Source organism: Schistocerca nitens, chromosome 7 (genome assembly GCF_023898315.1).
Source record: "Schistocerca nitens isolate TAMUIC-IGC-003100 chromosome 7, iqSchNite1.1, whole genome shotgun sequence".
NCBI lineage: Eukaryota > Metazoa > Arthropoda > Insecta > Orthoptera > Acrididae > Schistocerca > Schistocerca nitens.
The window spans coordinates 278,894,835-278,913,077 of NC_064620.1; positions in this window are offsets into that span (position 1 = coordinate 278,894,835).

Below are 18,243 nucleotides of genomic sequence, written 5' to 3' on the forward strand. Positions count from 1 at the left end.
TGTGAGGTGATATCAAAACTTATCCAACATACAAAAATTAACTGCAGGGCTTTCATGTTTGCAGTAATAGCACACAAGGAAATATTATGTCTTGGAAGCGTATATTTCATTTCCTCTTCTCATATTAACGCCCTTGTTTTAATATGAAGTGAGAAAATAAACACGAAAAACTAAAGTTCCTGAGAAGCATATAAGTCATTTCCTCGTCTCATATCACAAAATGGTTCAAATGGCTCTGAGCACTATGCGACTTAACTTCTGAGGTCATCAGTCGCCTAGAACTTAGAACTAATTAAACCTAACTAACCTAAGGACATCACACACATCCATGCCCGAGGCAGGATTCGAACCTGCGACCGTAGGGGTCACGCGGTTCCAGACTGAAGCGCCTTTAACCGCACGGCCACACCGGCCGGCTCTCATATCACAACTTTTGTTTTAGTATGAAGTAAAAAAAAAAAAATAAACAGTGTAGAGTTCTGAAGCATAATATGACACCAGATTCTTATCGTAGGCGCTATCGGAAACGCCAAAAGCAGGGAGCTGTCCATTCTTTCGTCCAACGGTCTGTTTCCTTTCATGTATTTATTCCTCCCGCTAGGAGATTATTATTTAAGGACTTGTGGGCATCAAGTTCTTCAGCAGAACAAGCCTTATGTTATTGTGCTCATTACCGTATGGAAAAAATGCAACAAAGACGAGTTCCGCTAGAGCAGTGAGGTTATTTGCACATGTGTGTATTCAGCAATGACTGCCAGCTGCCACAACACTTCACAGAATCCTTGCGGCAGGCAACACAACTGTGCGTGCACTTCAGACTTCATTCAGTGAGACGTCAGGAGATGGATGAAAACGTCAAATTAACGTCGCTTTCCGAGTCGTATTCAATCCAGAATGAGGTGTTATTAAGGTAGTTGGGTGATCTAGCAATTCCACTTTTATGATTCCCATATGAGTATTTCGATAGCCAAAAGAACCCGTTAGTGTGAAACTATCGGGAACTGCATTATATCAAACTGCAAGAACTTCAGACAATACGTGGACTCTACTCTTCGCTGGGTGACCTATTACTGTTATTTAGCATTCTCTCCGTCCTAGTCAAATGGTTCAAATGGTTCTGAGCACTATTGGACTTAACATCTGTGGTCATCAGTCCCCTAGAACTTAGAACTACTTAAACCTAAGTAACCTAAGGACATCACACACATCCATGCCCGAGTCAGGATTCGAACCTGCGACCGTAGCAGTCGCGCGGTTCCGGACTGAGCGCCTAGAACCGCTAGACCACCGCGGCCGGCCACGTGCTAGTCGTAATGCAAATGGAACTTCAGAGGCGCTTTCCGCTATTCTTGACAAACATCAGTAACCTGTAATCACTGAGAGTCACAACTGCGTTCTAGGCGCTCAGTCAGGAACCGCGCGACTGCTACGGTCGCAGGTTCGAATCCTGCCTCGGGCATGGATGTGTGTGATGTCCTTAGGTTAGTTAGGTTTAAGTAGTTCTAAGTTCTAGGGGACTTATGACCACAGATGTTGAGTCCCATAGTGCTCAGAGCCATTTGAACCATTTGTCACAACTGCGTGATGATAATGGTTCAGGTTGTCAGTAGTTGTGGTGGTGTTACGTTGTCAAACTGCTTACAGTAACGTTAATGGTGGCGCACATACTTTAGCGCTGACTACCTACTTAAGTAAAGATAGTGTTGTGGCGTCGTCGCTTGTCTTTATTTGGCCTCAGCTTGAGTAATCCGATTTAACGAACATGGTACTCCAATCGCGGGCTCCTAATAAAGTATGACTGCAGAGATTATCGTGCGGATATTACATTAATTCTGCAATGAAATGCTTAACAAATCTTACCCTCAGATATGCAGCTGGAATGACTAATTACACAGGTACTCCATGTTGCACTAAGTAATCAGTTCGCTGCAATCCTGCTTGTACTGTTCGTAAATACTCGTATACTTCAGAAATGGTTCTAATGGCTATGAGCACTATGGGACTTAACTTCTGAGGTTATCAGTCCGCTAGAACTTAGAACTACTTAAACCTAACTAGCCTAAGGACCTCAGACACACCATGTCCGAGACAGGACTCGAACCTGCGACCGTAGCGGTCGCGCGGTTCCAGATTGTAGCGCCCAGAACCGCACGGCCACTCCGGCCGGCTTGCCATATGAACCATTTGAACTATTTAACACAAAATGACATTAAAAATTTAAGTTATTCACGAGCAGCTAGTTGAGAATATGTATGAACATTAAATGACACGACGAACCGTCTTGTTCTGCATATGGATTCAAACCCAGCTCATGCAGACTAAGCAAAGATTTCGTGACTGACGGAAACTAACAGTCATTCCTGATTAGGCATACAGAGAGTGATATACCTCGATTTTAGACAGTATCAGTTAGCAAATATCAACTTTAAATTGCATAACGCGAACATTTTTAACAGACGCGAATTCCTACCCAGCATCTATTGTCCCTGTTAACGAACTACGAGAGATGTTAAATATTGCTTCTTCACAAGTAACTTACTTGAAATGCCGTGAGGTAAAGCTGTGTGTTGGACACGGATTCGAACCCGGAACCTAATCGGATTGCTATCGAAGCACAGTCAAATGTGACATATCGGAATTTCGCGGCAGTAGCTAGATGTTTTAACTGAAATGACGAGACGAAACATTAATTTTTTCCTTCCCAGGACTCCAAACCGGCACCTATCGCTGTTATATTCTAGAGAAAACGAACGTTAAATATGGGTTTGTTGCACCAGCAGTGACATGTGAGCATGTTTGAACTGAAATAATATGACGAAGAGTTCAGCGCTCACTGGGAATAGAGCCCCACACATATCGTTGTTGACTACACACAAAGAGACGTCAGCTACCGAATTTTTCTCCACCAGCTGCTCAGAATAGCATCTTGAACTTACAGTCATCTCGCAAATAGTTCTGTGTCTCACTGGGAGTTAAAAACGTCAGATATCGTTAGTGTTGACAGCGAATGAAAATACATTAAAAATCGAAATTATTATCCACCAACAGATAGGTGTTCTCATGCTAGAGCTTGATAATACATAATTAAATCTTTAGTGCCGGGCCAGGATTCGATCCCATTCACGCGTAATATGTGAAGGTGTTGAGGAATCTGCAGTTTTGAACAAACAACAAATTGTAGCCAAGCTGTATTGCCACGAAGGGACCAAATTCCGCGTTAAGGGCGGTCTGAGTTGCATTCCCAGTTCAGAACCAATTTTATCGACATACAGAAGCTCAAATAAAAGATGGAATAAGTGTCCTGTGACCATACATAGCGTTTGTGTCGTCACTTGAAATAAATAACTAGTATAAGAAAGGTTACTGGTGATAGAGTTTCTACATGTCGCCACTCCAGACTTTATTGTGGTTCAACCTACCGTCTACTTGGTAAAGGAGGAATATCATCTTTAATGTGAATTTCCAGACCACGCAGCCATTATATCTCCTTCACTTGGTGTAGCCAGGAGAGAATGGAATCTGTCTCTCCCTATCTAAAATCTTTGACAGAAGTGGGAATCGAACCCAGACCATAGGTATAACAACCTATCATCCGTCTTTTTTTTTTTTTTTTTTTTTTTTTTTTTTTTTTTTTATTGGGCCTCCTTCCTCCCCTACAGCCCGTCCTTCCGCTCGCCATTTGTGCCTTCTTCGTCTAGCTTCTGTGCTATGTTTGTTCCATAAGAGATAGTTGACCAACGAAGTAAATGTGTACAAGTGAACAAAATCCCTTCTTTTGGAGTTGTGGAAAGAAAATAGGTCCGCTACATTCTTCCATCATTGTGCGGTAGCGATTTTTATAGGAGAGCCAGGCGTACTTCAGCCCGCTGGCGTCTCAGGGTTGCGTCAGCAACCTATTAGTGCTGCTACACGAGGGCAAAGGGTAAACGAAATAGCCACCTTCTTGGCGCAAAAGGAATGAGAAACTTAATAGAGAATTTCATAAAAAATAAAAAATAAATAAAAAAAATAATAAAAAAAATTAAAAAAAATATCGTTTAATCGTTCTTCAGCTCTGTCGGTAGGACAAAGTTCGGTTCAAGAAATTTGCGTAATTTTCTTCGTATTTCTTGTGTCGTTCGAGCTTTTGAAGTTCTGTCATCAGGTACATCCAGTAGTCTTCTGCACTCTTCGTCATAGCCGTTGAGATGTAATGGACTGTTAGTCCTTTGAGCCAGTTGGCTGACCTTCTTTTGGTGTTAGGATATGGCACGTCATCTGGCAGAAGGACGTGTGTCGGTGTAATGGTGTTAGGTGACGTGCGGAGCACACGTGCTAGTTTTTGCCTGAAGAGATTCCACACGTCTTTCACATCGTCACAGACGAAACGATGTTCTTCGGTGTCGACGACATCGCAGCTGGGACAGTTTGGTGTGTGTGCCAGACGTATCGCGTGCAGTTTAGAGTTGGTGGGGATTTTTCTATTGACTGCGAGGTACCACGTCGATCGCACATTGGATGGTAGATGGGGGTCAGATATGTTTTCCCATATGTTTTTCCAGTTATAATGTCGAAACTTGTTTTCTATTCGATTGCGCAATTTTCCTCCCAGCAAGGTGTTGTAAACCTCCTTAACCTGATATATGTCCTTCTCCGGTATTCTATGGCGTACATAGCTGTATTCCACAAGAAAGTGTTTATAGTGGTACAGCTCGTGGGAGATGTGATGCACATCGATTGGTGGATCTCTGCTGACTGGGGTGATTTCACGTAAGAGATGAGCCACTAAGGTCCGCGGTGATCGTTGCCACTGTTTATAAGTTTTGCTAACGTATAGCGGTTGCGCTTTAAGGTAGATGTCTGTTAGATGTAGCCCTCCATTGCGTGTCAATAGCGTCAAGGTATCATAGGAAACCTTAAATATCTGACCTCTGTTGACAAAATAACCAAGCGCTGCTTGCATTTGGCGTGCTATGGTGCGTGGCAGAGGAAGCACTTGAGCAACATAGTTTACTTTGGAGGTTATATAGGTATTGGCTAGTTGCACTTTTTGTATTACATTTAAATTACGCAAGCTGTGTTGTTTTATGCTTGCTCGTAATGTGGCAAGTAATTTTCTGTAATTAAGAGCGGCTGTGCGGCGGATATTATTCGTATATTCTATTCCAAGGCATTTTAGTTTTTCCACAGTGTTGATACGTCCAGCGGCTCTGATCTCTATGCCCCTACCAAGATTCATAATACCAGATTTATTGCGGTTGAGTTTAGCTCCTGACGCCAGTTCGTAGGTCGCCACAACTTCAAGTACTGTAGCCACCTCGCTTTCGTCAGTCACAAGTACCCCTACATCGTCCGCGTAGGCTTGACATATGATCTTCTGTCCGTGTATATGTAGTCCACGGAGTTGCCGAGTCAGGGATACTAAGAGAGGTTCAAGCGCAATCGCGAAAAGCGTCATGGACATGGGGCAACCTTGTCTTACCGAACTGTGAATATTGATCGGGTGACTGAGTTGTCCGTTGACACTGATTCTTGACGTGCTATTCGTCAGTATGTTTTTCACGGAGGCTATAATTTTCTGTGGGAAGTGCATGGATGTCATACACCGGAACAGGTACGAATGATTAACTTTATCAAAAGCTTTTTCAAAGTCAAGCGACATCAGGGCACAGCGAATGTTGCAGGCTTCCGATATCGCTATAATGTCTCTGTAGTCGCATAAGGTCTGAAATATCGTTGTATCCTTTCCCACACTTGTCTGGTAAGCTCCTGTCACTGTACGAATAACTGAATTAAACCTTTGCATCATGATACGGGCGAAGATTTTATAATCACTATTGAGAAGTGTTATGGGTCGAAGATTCTCCACGGTTTTGCCTCTTGGTGTTTTGGGGACTAAGACCACTGTACCTTCACAGAATTCCTTCGGAAGGTCAGTGTCGGCATTTAGTATTTCATTGCAGACGAGTGTCAATTTAGCAATCATCTTTTCGCGAAAAGTTTGATAAAATTCAGCGGGTAGCCCATCCGGTCCAGGTGATTTATTCTTTGGACTCCTCGAGATGGCATCTTCGACGTCTTCGTCCGTTATTCTTGCTGCGAGCACATCAGCTTCTTCTGGAGTGAGTCGCTCTGTCGTCCTAGCAGTGAGAGCTTGCTGCTCTGTTTCATCTGTCTGTGTATTGGCCAGCAACTCACTAAAGTGTCGATGGATCTCGTCTCGTATTGCAGCTTGATCTGTCAAGAGTCTCCCGTCTGAAGTTTTGAGTTCCGTCAGAATTTTCCGTTTTTGTCTTTTGTTCTCTTGGAGGATGTGGTACATCGATGTTGTTTCTTCTCGTGTACCGTTCTGCAAACGCGTTCGTATTTTACAGCCTTCGAGATGGTGCCTCTGCAGGGTGAGCAATTTTGCTTTTATTCTGTTGATTTGCCCATAGTTTGTTATGATTGTAGCATCCCGAACGCACAAGTCTCTCAGACAGCTGAAGTAAAAGTCTAATGTCCGCTTCCGCCAGGCGACTTTTTCACGGGAGTAAGTTTTCATTGTCTTTATGATTGCGGGCTTCGCGCAGTTGAGCCACCAATTCAGCGCCGTACCATACAAGTGGAGCTTCCTTTCACATTCTGCCCAAGTGGTGTGGAAGGCGGCGTGACATCCAGGATCCGAAAGATGAGCAACGTTTAGCTTCCACTGACCTCTCGCCCTGTAAGTGCCTTGTTTCTCTAAATTTATCGTACATATATACGCGATATGATCAGAGAAAATAGTGGGCCATAGCTCGGACTGTAAAACGTGTCTCCTTAAATTGGACGTTGCGTAAATCCTGTCGATACGACTGGCAGAATGGCTGGTGTTATAGGTGAAACCGAGCTGATCACCATGTTTTAGTTCCCAAGTATCTAACAGATGGAATTCTCTGACGATGTTCTCCAGCTCCAGAGATTTGTTAAAATTTGGCGTCTGATCTTTGGGATTCAGCACGCAATTAAAGTCACCCGCAAATATTATTTGTTCAAATCGCACCGCGAAAAGGGGGGCGATGTCCTCCTTGAAAAATTCGGCCCTGCGGCGCTTGTTTCCGGTTCCTGACGGGGCATAGATGTTGATAAACCTGGTGTTGTTTATCGTGACAGCGAGACCTCTACTGTTCGGCAGTTTCGTCACGTCTGTAAGTAGGATCCCCTCTTTAGTCATAATCGCTGTGCCGAGGCTATTGTCATTGCCAGGATTGATGACGGCGTTGTAGCCAGTGATGTCGTCCAAACGGATAGCCGTTACTTCTTGCAGCATTAAGATGTCAACATCAGCGGCGTACAGAAAATCTTGGAGATTTCTCAGATTGAGGGTGCTGCTAATTTTATTTATATTCAAGGTCGCAATTCTGTACGCCTGCAAGGACGTCATGTGGACTATACCGCGTCAGGTGGGATACTATTTGCCAGGTGAAGTGGATGTGTGCTCTACTTAGAAGAAGTCGGCATCATCATCTTCTGCACGAGCGTCTTTGATGGTGGTTTGTTGCCGGGTGGACACATCTTGTCGACGGTCGGGTGCCGTCCGTCCTGAACGTTGTGGTATGTCAGCCATCTCTGCATCATGGTTTTGCTCCTCGATGTCATCCGCCCAATCTCGCGTGCACGTAACTTCCCGCGTGTCCGTTTTTGGTACAGGTGGAGGGTCCTTCGGACTAGCTGGACCGTCTGGAATGTGGATTCCACGGTCGGGTTCAGTGTCCTCATTTCGGGTCTTCTTCTTTGTTGTTCGATCTTCCAGAGGAGTTGCCTGTGTCGTCTCCGCCAGTTCTTGGCCTATCTGTTTCGCCTTTTCACGCAGGATTGGCGCGATTTCTGCTGCTCCCTGTCGGGCTATTCGACGTTTCTTCCGTTTCTTCGGTGAAACAGTTGTAGGCTGCTGGTCATTATCCTCCGACGTGGCAACCGTGTCCTCTTTTTGTTGCCCGACTTCTTCGAGTGGTTTGCACACGCCTTCTTCTGCCGTCTTAGCCTGGTCTTGTTCTGCACGTCTGTCAGTTTCCTCGTCTTGGGAATGTGCTGGACCTGTAGCTTCTGTGTTGCTAGTATCCATGGCTACGTTACCATCGGGAACGTCGGCATAAGCAACTACCGCCCTGTCGAAACACATGTCTGGGGCGACGTCACTGCGAATTGCGGCGGCGTACGTCACGGGTAGCGTGGCCATCTGACTAGGCGAGTCTCGCTCCCCAGTCGGCAGTTGCGTCACACGCCGTTGAACACACTGCGCGCGGACGTGTTGGGTCGAACCACAACCCGAGCAGGTTCTCGGCTGCCCATCGTAAATGATGATCGCTCGATATCCACCAATCCAGAGATACGATGGGATATGTTTCAGCATGTCAATCTTAACTTGCCTGACTCCATTTAATACTGGATACTTGTGCAAGCTAGACCATTTTTCGGCGACATTGCTGATAATGGTGCCATAGTCTCTCAGTTTGTTGTTAATCTCCTCGGACGTTATTTCAAAGGGGAGCTCAAAGATTCGAACCGTTCTTATTCCCATTCCGGCACGCGAAACCGTGACCTGCCCTATGTGTCCGTCTGAATGTTTGAATTTTGCCACCCCACCACATGCTTCTACAATTTGATCGCACTTGTCAGAACTGGATAACTTAAGGAACACAGTCGGACTGACAATCGACAGGTGAATTCCAATCAATTCATCCACTTTGACCTTAAAAGTTTCTTCGATAAATGCCTCAACTTCGTAAGATTTCGGTCGGGAGTAGTTCGGATCGAAAATCAACTTCAAAGTATCGCGTCGCGTTGTCTGCTCCATTATGTCATTCTAGAAATGTGATCGTGGACTATAACTAACGCCGAATGCGCGCACTCACCACACAGCGCCGGCCGCTCGCAGCGACGATGTAAACACCGCAACAGCCGCTCCGCACGTCCGCACAGCACGGCCGCCGGCGGCGGAGACCGTCCAACAGACCACGAAATCCTCTTCTCTGCGAGTCATTTTTCTATCGTAACGCAGTTGCGCCACACTGGATGAAAATTCTGACACACAGGCTCCCTGTAGTAATTTGCAGCATGTTCAGTAAATTCATTTACTTTGTTGACCGAATCACCATGAACTAGCTGCCTCGCCTACCCAGTGCATACATTCGACTATTTTGTAATCACAGAAATAAAATCACGTAACTGCCACCTACACACAACTGCCAACAGTGTAGGATGCAGAAGTTTAAATAGGAAGTGTTCCTTTCCACTTGAGCTATTCTATTGCGCTATCTGTTACTAGAAAACGTCGTTCAGTCCAAAAGAAAAGCTGTAACTGTTTGTCTCTCAGAAGTCAAGACCTGGCCATATGCATAATCTCACAGTGCTGTGGAATCCAAAAGTTCTGGAGGAATAGTTGCCGAGCTCTGGAGCTGTTGTAGCTACGTGTCAGCTTGTAGCATAGATAACATGTCGCGAGTTCGAATACATTCAGTGCTACATTTTTTAAAACGCAATTCTGCTCTCTGCTGAAGTTATCAATCTAGTGGAACTTTGAACATAATTCCCTTCACTTCTCAACCCAAAGTAGTCGCATGTGGAAAAAGGACTATTAAACCTGAATAGAGCAAAATGTCACAGTAGTTAGACAGCAGGCAGCAGATGCATCTCGAAGATGTGCAGGGAGAGCGCATCGTGCCATAATATGTCAGAAAAGTATTTTCTACATTAGCCGTCGTGTGGTAGTGATATTTTAGTCTTCTTCAAACTTTGTTTGACAGCTTTAACTCAGAACAAGTTTTCTACATGCATGTAATCAATAAACTGCATGTGCATTGTCAGACTGCCATAGGTAACATCAGAGAATTCGCATATATCGTTGATGATTAATGTCTCTCTCATGTTTACTATTGTTTTAACAACACTAAAGGAAACCTTGCGAAAATTGTGCACTGTATTATAAGAAATGAAATAAAACTAACCATGATAACCTTACGACGAAAGTATCTGTACACAAGCATGCCTCTATCGACACGAATTAGTAAAATACTACTCACTTAGATTTTGATTGGGTCTGTGTTTAATTGGTATGCTGTGTCATACTCAAGAGGGATGCAAATGTGGCATTTCATAAATATAGTTACGTATTCCTAGAAACCCAAAATTCGCTTGTCAGCAGTGGAAAGAGGCGTGTCCTGTTGTGCAGCATTGTAAGTTTTTCAACATTGTACTATGAGCTGAAAGCATTTTCTTGCCATTTCCTTATTGATGTTTGATCTGACTGCTTGTAGCTTTTTCACAGAAGGGATAAAAACGTTACCAGTCAGTGAGACTGGAACTGCGAACCGTAAAAGACGCTGTTTCACAGGTCAGCACGTTACCACAGAGCTGGCGAGGAGGTATGGGTCCCAGCTTCCTATTACGAAGGCAATAGTAACTAGAACTCGTAAACCGCTATTTAAAGGTCGAGATTAGTTGCGATTTCCACTTGCAACTACTTTCCTGGGCTGAAAACCGTAAATTTTCAATCTTTTGTTACCCTTCAAGCGATAATAACTCAGATTATTCAATGGAAATGACAGGTAAAATCAAGTGAACTTTGAGGCTTAATTCCGTGCACACCAGGAAGTAACTCGTCGATCACAGAGTTGCCAAACATACGTTGCCTTGTTGCCAAATCTCAGTTACAGTACCAGCAGGAAGAAGACGAACCGATGTGATCCTACAGCGGTCTGGGAAGTGACCATAGCTGGTGTCTCCAAGTCGCGGCTGCTACGGCCTGGAATACGTAATGCGTCTGATTCGCTTTCTGTAACTAGCTTTAGGGACTGGAGCGTAGTTACTAATAATACTCAGAACTGACTGCAAACTGAGCATCATAAATCAGCAACTCTCATTGTTGTTTTTATATTTCTTTCGTAAGTGTACTCAAAACTAAGAAAGTCATTCACAGGCGTTTTAGTGCCTCGCCGATAGTCGAGCACAACATACAAATAAAAATAAAAAAGAATGTGTGTGTGTGTGTGTGTGTGTGAGAGAGAGAGAGAGAGAGAGAGAGAGAGAGAGAAAGAGAGAGAACTAAAAAGCAATGAGAGAGAGTGTAAAAAATTGTTGTAAAGAAATTGAATCATGGTATTTAAAGAAATCTTTCATTAAAATGACACGTTCCACATCATTACGAAATGTCGTATTCATGATCTATGGAACAAGAGTTAATCTAATGTAATCTTCTCACATCATATTGATGATTAGCCATGAAGAGTCATGAATTACCGAAATTTTTGCCAATACCAGTAACCAAATCTAAACTTGACAATAAAAGACGACAATTTTTGTAATAAACCGTGACTCCTATCAAGACCCTTTCGTCCCTGTTATCTAACCACGAAAGATGCCTGATATACCTCCATTCTGAAGTAACAAAGTGTGCATGCATTTAAAGATGAAGTGCATGATGTGAAGTTCTGTGACGGAGATACGAACCCAACACGTAATCCGATTGTTAACTAAGAAAAATCAAATGTTACGTATCGGTTTTTCTTACGAGCCGCTAGGTGTCTGAATCTAAAATAAGGATACAAACTTTTGTGCCTAAGCGACAATCGAACTGCACACCTACCGTGCATCCACGAATATAGCTTAAGTATCAGTTGCCTACTCATGAACAGTAAGATGTGTGCGTGTTTGACCAGAAATAACGACACCTGTTGCGATTGTTGGCAACACATGAACAGACATTGAAATTGCGCGTTAATTTTCACTAGCAGGTGGGTGTGCACTTGATAAAGCTAGAAATGAAATTACGAATATGTTTGTACTGGATCAGGTTTCAGACCCACATACTTACCTTTGGAGGAGACCTAGAGAAGATTGCAGTCTTGGGAAAAGGAACGAAATGACTGAACTACTGTTCCGAGAGAGTCAGATCCTCGAAAGAGGAGATACGAATTCGAATCACAGTCCAGCACCAAATGTTTAAACGTCTCTAGTTCAATCAAGTACAAGTAAAATAACAGCCCTGTCCCTTTAAATGGCTATCGGTTCACCAAATAAAATAAAATTTTCTAATGTAAGTAAGCTTACTGGCGACTGTATTTCTGGTTACCATGACTTCCACTGTGTCATTTCCCAACGTAAACCGGCTCTGCCTAGTTGGTAATGAAGGAACGTGATGTTTAATGCGGATTCTGGATTATAACGTCTTTCTCTTGAGGTTACCAGAGGTAAAATAAATCTGTTTGTGCCTCTTAAATGTAAATGCCTGAACCCACGCATTGCACCTGTGATAGTTCGTTCCACCAGACCATTGTGGCCACATTACCCAGCCCCAGGAGTGTGCTGTAACGGATGATGTGCTTAGCTTACAAAATTAGTCACCGGTGGAAAAAATGCGAGTCTATTAAATGGTCAAGTAGAAGCAAGCTTCTGACGCAGAGATTATGCTATTCTCATGTCAGCAGGATGTAAAGACTCTTCTAGGCATCATAGGCTGGATGTGAAGCCATTTTGATTTTTCACAAATTCAACAAATTTCTTAGTTCTAGAAAATCCACTGTGAAGCGTGAAGTTGCCGGATAATTCGATTATTACTGTTATTATTAATATCATTTTATTCATACCGCTGCTGTAACACAAGTGCTTGAACATCAGTTAATGCCTTTTGGTCACTATAGAAGTAGTTTCCCAAGAACAGGTTCTTTCCCTGTCTACGGAATCCTTTTCATGTTAATATCAAACACCAGCAATTACTCGTAGATTACAATAAAACTAAAGTAATTGACGAAGACGTTACTTGGTAACACAAACGCACTGCCTTTCTTCATTTACTTTCGCCTAGAAATGGCTATCGAGTACTGACAAACCAAAAGGCAAGAGATCTTACTGCCTTCCGATATACGTTGCTGTCAGTTCTGCCACATGATTTGGTCGACATGACCTGTTTCAAGTTGTGTATGACAGACAGTGTTTTAGAAAATCTATTGTTTCCCTTTGCAATAAACAGAAGTATTTTCATTCTAAGCTGTCCAAGTACAAAATTTTCGCAATATTAGTTCAAATTTAATATTCGCTTCTATAATGTAGGAAAGTATTTCACAGTCGTAAAACTCGCATCCGAAACGTTGACCTTACACTTAGTCGCTGACCATAAATTCTAGCTCAGAGTGACGCCAGTTTAAATAACCTAATGTAGCGAAGACTGTTTGCCAGTGCTCTTTCTCCCCGGAAAATACGCAATTCACTCATTTGGCTCCATAAGTACACTGTAACAGTAATTTCTGTGTGAAATTTTTCAGTATGCTTTCGCCTTCCAACCGGCAAAATACGGAAGAGTACGGCCGGTAAACAATTCACAAACCACGATTTAGTGCCGATAAGACGATTTCTTTAAACATTGTCGAAGCTGAGGGAGTTTAGTTTCTGCTTAAATCGTCTTAAGCAGCAACGTTCACAGATATCTCAAATAGGAAAAAGCTGAATATCCAGGTACGAAGGTTGTAAAACAAACGTCCCACAGTTTGTGTCAGGTTGATCTTTTCGTCTGATAAAACTGCTTAAGTATTTTGTCTAAGAGGTATCACAAGTAGTATCCCTGTAGCTGTGGGAATCATTGGTTGAAAACGAGTTTAACACCAATGGGTACAGTGCTGCTAAATTTTCAAAATTGTTATCATCATAAGTCTGAGTTCATCCACAAACTGAGGCGTATTTGTAATATTGAAGCTAGACTGTGTATCCTTGTCTTCCTTGAGTGGTCATTGGAAGGCGTTTACACACACGTATACAATACTATGGATACTTCGAACGCTATGGATAACGTTGCTCTCATAAACTACTTTTTTTTTAAATTCTTCTGGGTCTTCAGTGTGCAATATGTGTTGTAGATACAGTCTCAGACCAAAAAATTGACCGCCGAGTCGTTCACGTAAGGTGGACAATACAGTCGTGCTCCTCTCAGAAATCTATGTCTGGCAATATGCTCGATCTGGCAACATATAGACTGCGGCACTTCCCAGAGGAGGTCTTGACTCCGGTCTTAGTACATTACTCTTGACTACGACCGTAGTCTTGAGGTAAAACGCGAGACCAGCTAATATGATATTGTAGATTCGCTTGAATTACACTCATAGCTTCAGCACAGAGAGGAAAGAGGCGATAAAAATTTTGTCGATATGTGCTTTCGGTCGCCAGACGTCATATTAGCTGGTCTCGCGTTTTACCTCAAGACTACGGTCGTGTTCCAGCGGCGGTATGAATAAAATGATATTAATAATAACAGTAATAATCGAATTATCCGGCAACTTCACGCTTCACAGTGGATTTTCTAGAACTAAGAAATTTGTTGAATTTGTGAAAAATCAAAATGGCTTCACATCCAGCCTATGATGCCTAGAAGAGTCTTTACATCCTGCTGACATGAGAATAGCATAATCTCTGCGTCAGAAGCTTGCTTCTACTTGACCAATTAATAGACTCGCATTTTTTCCACCGGTGACTAATTTTGTAAGCTAAGCACATCATCCGTTACAGCACACTCCTGGGGCTGGGTAATGTGGCCACAATGGTCTGGTGGAACGAACTATCACAGGTGCAATGCGTGGGTTCAGGCATTTACATTTAAGAGGCACAAACAGATTTATTTTACCTCTGGTAACCTCAAGAGAAAGACGTTATAATCCAGAATCCGCATTAAACATCACGTTCCTTCATTACCAACTAGGCAGAGCCGGTTTACGTTGGGAAATGACACAGCGGAAGTCATGGTAACCAGAAATACAGTCGCCAGTAAGCTTACTTACATTAGAAAATTTTATTTTATTTGATGAACCGATAGCCATTTAAAGGGACAGGGCTGTTATTTTACTTGTACTTGATTGAACTAGAGACGTTTAAACATTTGGTGCTGGACTGTGATTCGAATTCGTATCTCCTCTTTCGAGGATCTGACTCTCTCGGAACAGTAGTTCAGTCATTTCGTTCCTTTTCCCAAGACTGCAATCTTCTCTAGGTCTCCTCCAAAGGTAAGTATGTGGGTCTGAAACCTGATCCAGTACAAACATATTCGTAATTTCATTTCTAGCTTTATCAAGTGCACACCCACCTGCTAGTGAAAATTAACGCGCAATTTCAATGTCTGTTCATGTGTTGCCAACAATCGCAACAGGTGTCGTTATTTCTGGTCAAACACGCACACATCTTACTGTTCATGAGTAGGCAACTGATACTTAAGCTATATTCGTGGATGCACGGTAGGTGTGCAGTTCGATTGTCGCTTAGGCACAAAAGTTTGTATCCTTATTTTAGATTCAGACACCTAGCGGCTCGTAAGAAAAACCGATACGTAACATTTGATTTTTCTTAGTTAACAATCGGATTACGTGTTGGGTTCGTATCTCCGTCACAGAACTTCACATCATGCACTTCATCTTTAAATGCATGCACACTTTGTTACTTCAGAATGGAGGTATATCAGACATCTTTCGTGGTTAGATAACAGGGACGAAAGGGTCTTGATAGGAGTCACGGTTTATTACAAAAATTGTCGTCTTTTATTGTCAAGTTTAGATTTGGTTACTGGTATTGGCAAAAATTAATCATCAATATGATGTGAGAAGATTACATTAGATTAACTCTTGTTCCATAGATCATGAATACGACATTTCGTAATGATGTGGAACGTGTCATTTTAATGAAAGATTTCTTTAAATACCATGATTCAATTTCTTTACAACAATTTTTTACACTCTCTCTCATTGCTTTTTAGTTCTCTCTCTTTCTCTCTCTCTCTCTCTCTCTCTCTCTCTCTCTCTCTCTCTCACTCACACACACACACACACACACACACACACACACACACACATTCTTTTTTATTTTTATTTGTATGTTGTGCTCGACTATCGGCGAGGCACTAAAACGCCTGTGAATGACTTTCTTAGTTTTGAGTACACTTACGAAAGAAATATAAAAACAACAATGAGAGTTGCTGATTTATGATGCTCAGTTTGCAGTCAGTTCTGAGTATTATTAGTAACTACGCTCCAGTCCCTAAAGCTAGTTACAGAAAGCGAATCAGACGCATTACGTATTCCAGGCCGTAGCAGCCGCGACTTGGAGACACCAGCTATGGTCACTTCCCAGACCGCTGTAGGATCACATCGGTTCGTCTTCTTCCTGCTGGTACTGTAACTGAGATTTGGCAACAAGGCAACGTATGTTTGGCAACTCTGTGATCGACGAGTTACTTCCTGGTGTGCACGGAATTAAGCCTCAAAGTTCACTTGATTTTACCTGTCATTTCCATTGAATAATCTGAGTTATTATCGCTTGAAGGGTAACAAAAGATTGAAAATTTACGGTTTTCAGCCCAGGAAAGTCGTTGCAAGTGGAAATCGCAACTAATCTCGACCTTTAAATAGCGGTTTACGAGTTCTAGTTACTATTGCCCTCGTAATAGGAAGCTGGGACCCATACCTCCTCGCCAGCTCTGTGGTAACGTGCTGACCTGTGAAACAGCGTCTTTTACGGTTCGCAGTTCCAGTCTCACTGACTGGTAACGTTTTTATCCCTTCTGTGAAAGAGCTACAAGCAGTCAGATCAAACATCAATAAGGAAATGGCAAGAAAATGCTTTCAGCTCATAGTACAATGTTGAAAAACTTACAATGCTGCACAACAGGTAACGCCTCTTTCCACTGCTGACAAGCGAATTTTGGGTTTCTAGGAATACGTAACTATATTTATGAAATGCCACATTTGCATCCCTCTTGAGTATGACACAGCATACCAATTAAACACAGACCCAATCAAAATCTAAGTGAGTAGTATTTTACTAATTCGTGTCGATAGAGGCATGCTTGTGTACAGATACTTTCGTCGTAAGGTTATCATGGTTAGTTTTATTTCATTTCTTATAATACAGTGCACAATTTTCGCAAGGTTTCCTTTAGTGTTGTTAAAACAATAGTAAACATGAGAGAGACATTAATCATCAACGATATATGCGAATTCTCTGATGTTACCTATGGCAGTCTGACAATGCACATGCAGTTTATTGATTACATGCATGTAGAAAACTTGTTCTGAGTTAAAGCTGTCAAACAAAGTTTGAAGAAGACTAAAATATCACTACCACACGACGGCTAATGTAGAAAATACTTTTCTGACATATTATGGCACGATGCGCTCTCCCTGCACATCTTCGAGATGCATCTGCTGCCTGCTGTCTAACTACTGTGACATTTTGCTCTATTCAGGTTTAATAGTCCTTTTTCCACATGCGACTACTTTGGGTTGAGAAGTGAAGGGAATTATGTTCAAAGTTCCACTAGATTGATAACTTCAGCAGAGAGCAGAATTGCGTTTTAAAAAATGTAGCACTGAATGTATTCGAACTCGCGACATGTTATCTATGCTACAAGCTGACACGTAGCTACAACAGCTCCAGAGCTCGGCAACTATTCCTCCAGAACTTTTGGATTCCACAGCACTGTGAGATTATGCATATGGCCAGGTCTTGACTTCTGAGAGACAAACAGTTACAGCTTTTCTTTTGGACTGAACGACGTTTTCTAGTAACAGATAGCGCAATAGAATAGCTCAAGTGGAAAGGAACACTTCCTATTTAAACTTCTGCATCCTACACTGTTGGCAGTTGTGTGTAGGTGGCAGTTACGTGATTTTATTTCTGTGATTACAAAATAGTCGAATGTATGCACTGGGTAGGCGAGGCAGCTAGTTCATGGTGATTCGGTCAACAAAGTAAATGAATTTACTGAACATGCTGCAAATTACTACAGGGAGCCTGTGTGTCAGAATTTTCATCCAGTGTGGCGCAACTGCGTTACGATAGAAAAATGACTCGCAGAGAAGAGGATTTCGTGGTCTGTTGGACGGATGATAGGTTGTTATACCTATGGTCTGGGTTCGATTCCCACTTCTGTCAAAGATTTTAGATAGGGAGAGACAGATTCCATTCTCTCCTGGCTACACCAAGTGAAGGAGATATAATGGCTGCGTGGTCTGGAAATTCACATTAAAGATGATATTCCTCCTTTACCAAGTAGACGGTAGGTTGAACCACAATAAAGTCTGGAGTGGCGACATGTAGAAACTCTATCACCAGTAACCTTTCTTATACTAGTTATTTATTTCAAGTGACGACACAAACGCTATGTATGGTCACAGGACACTTATTCCATCTTTTATTTGAGCTTCTGTATGTCGATAAAATTGGTTCTGAACTGGGAATGCAACTCAGACCGCCCTTAACGCGGAATTTGGT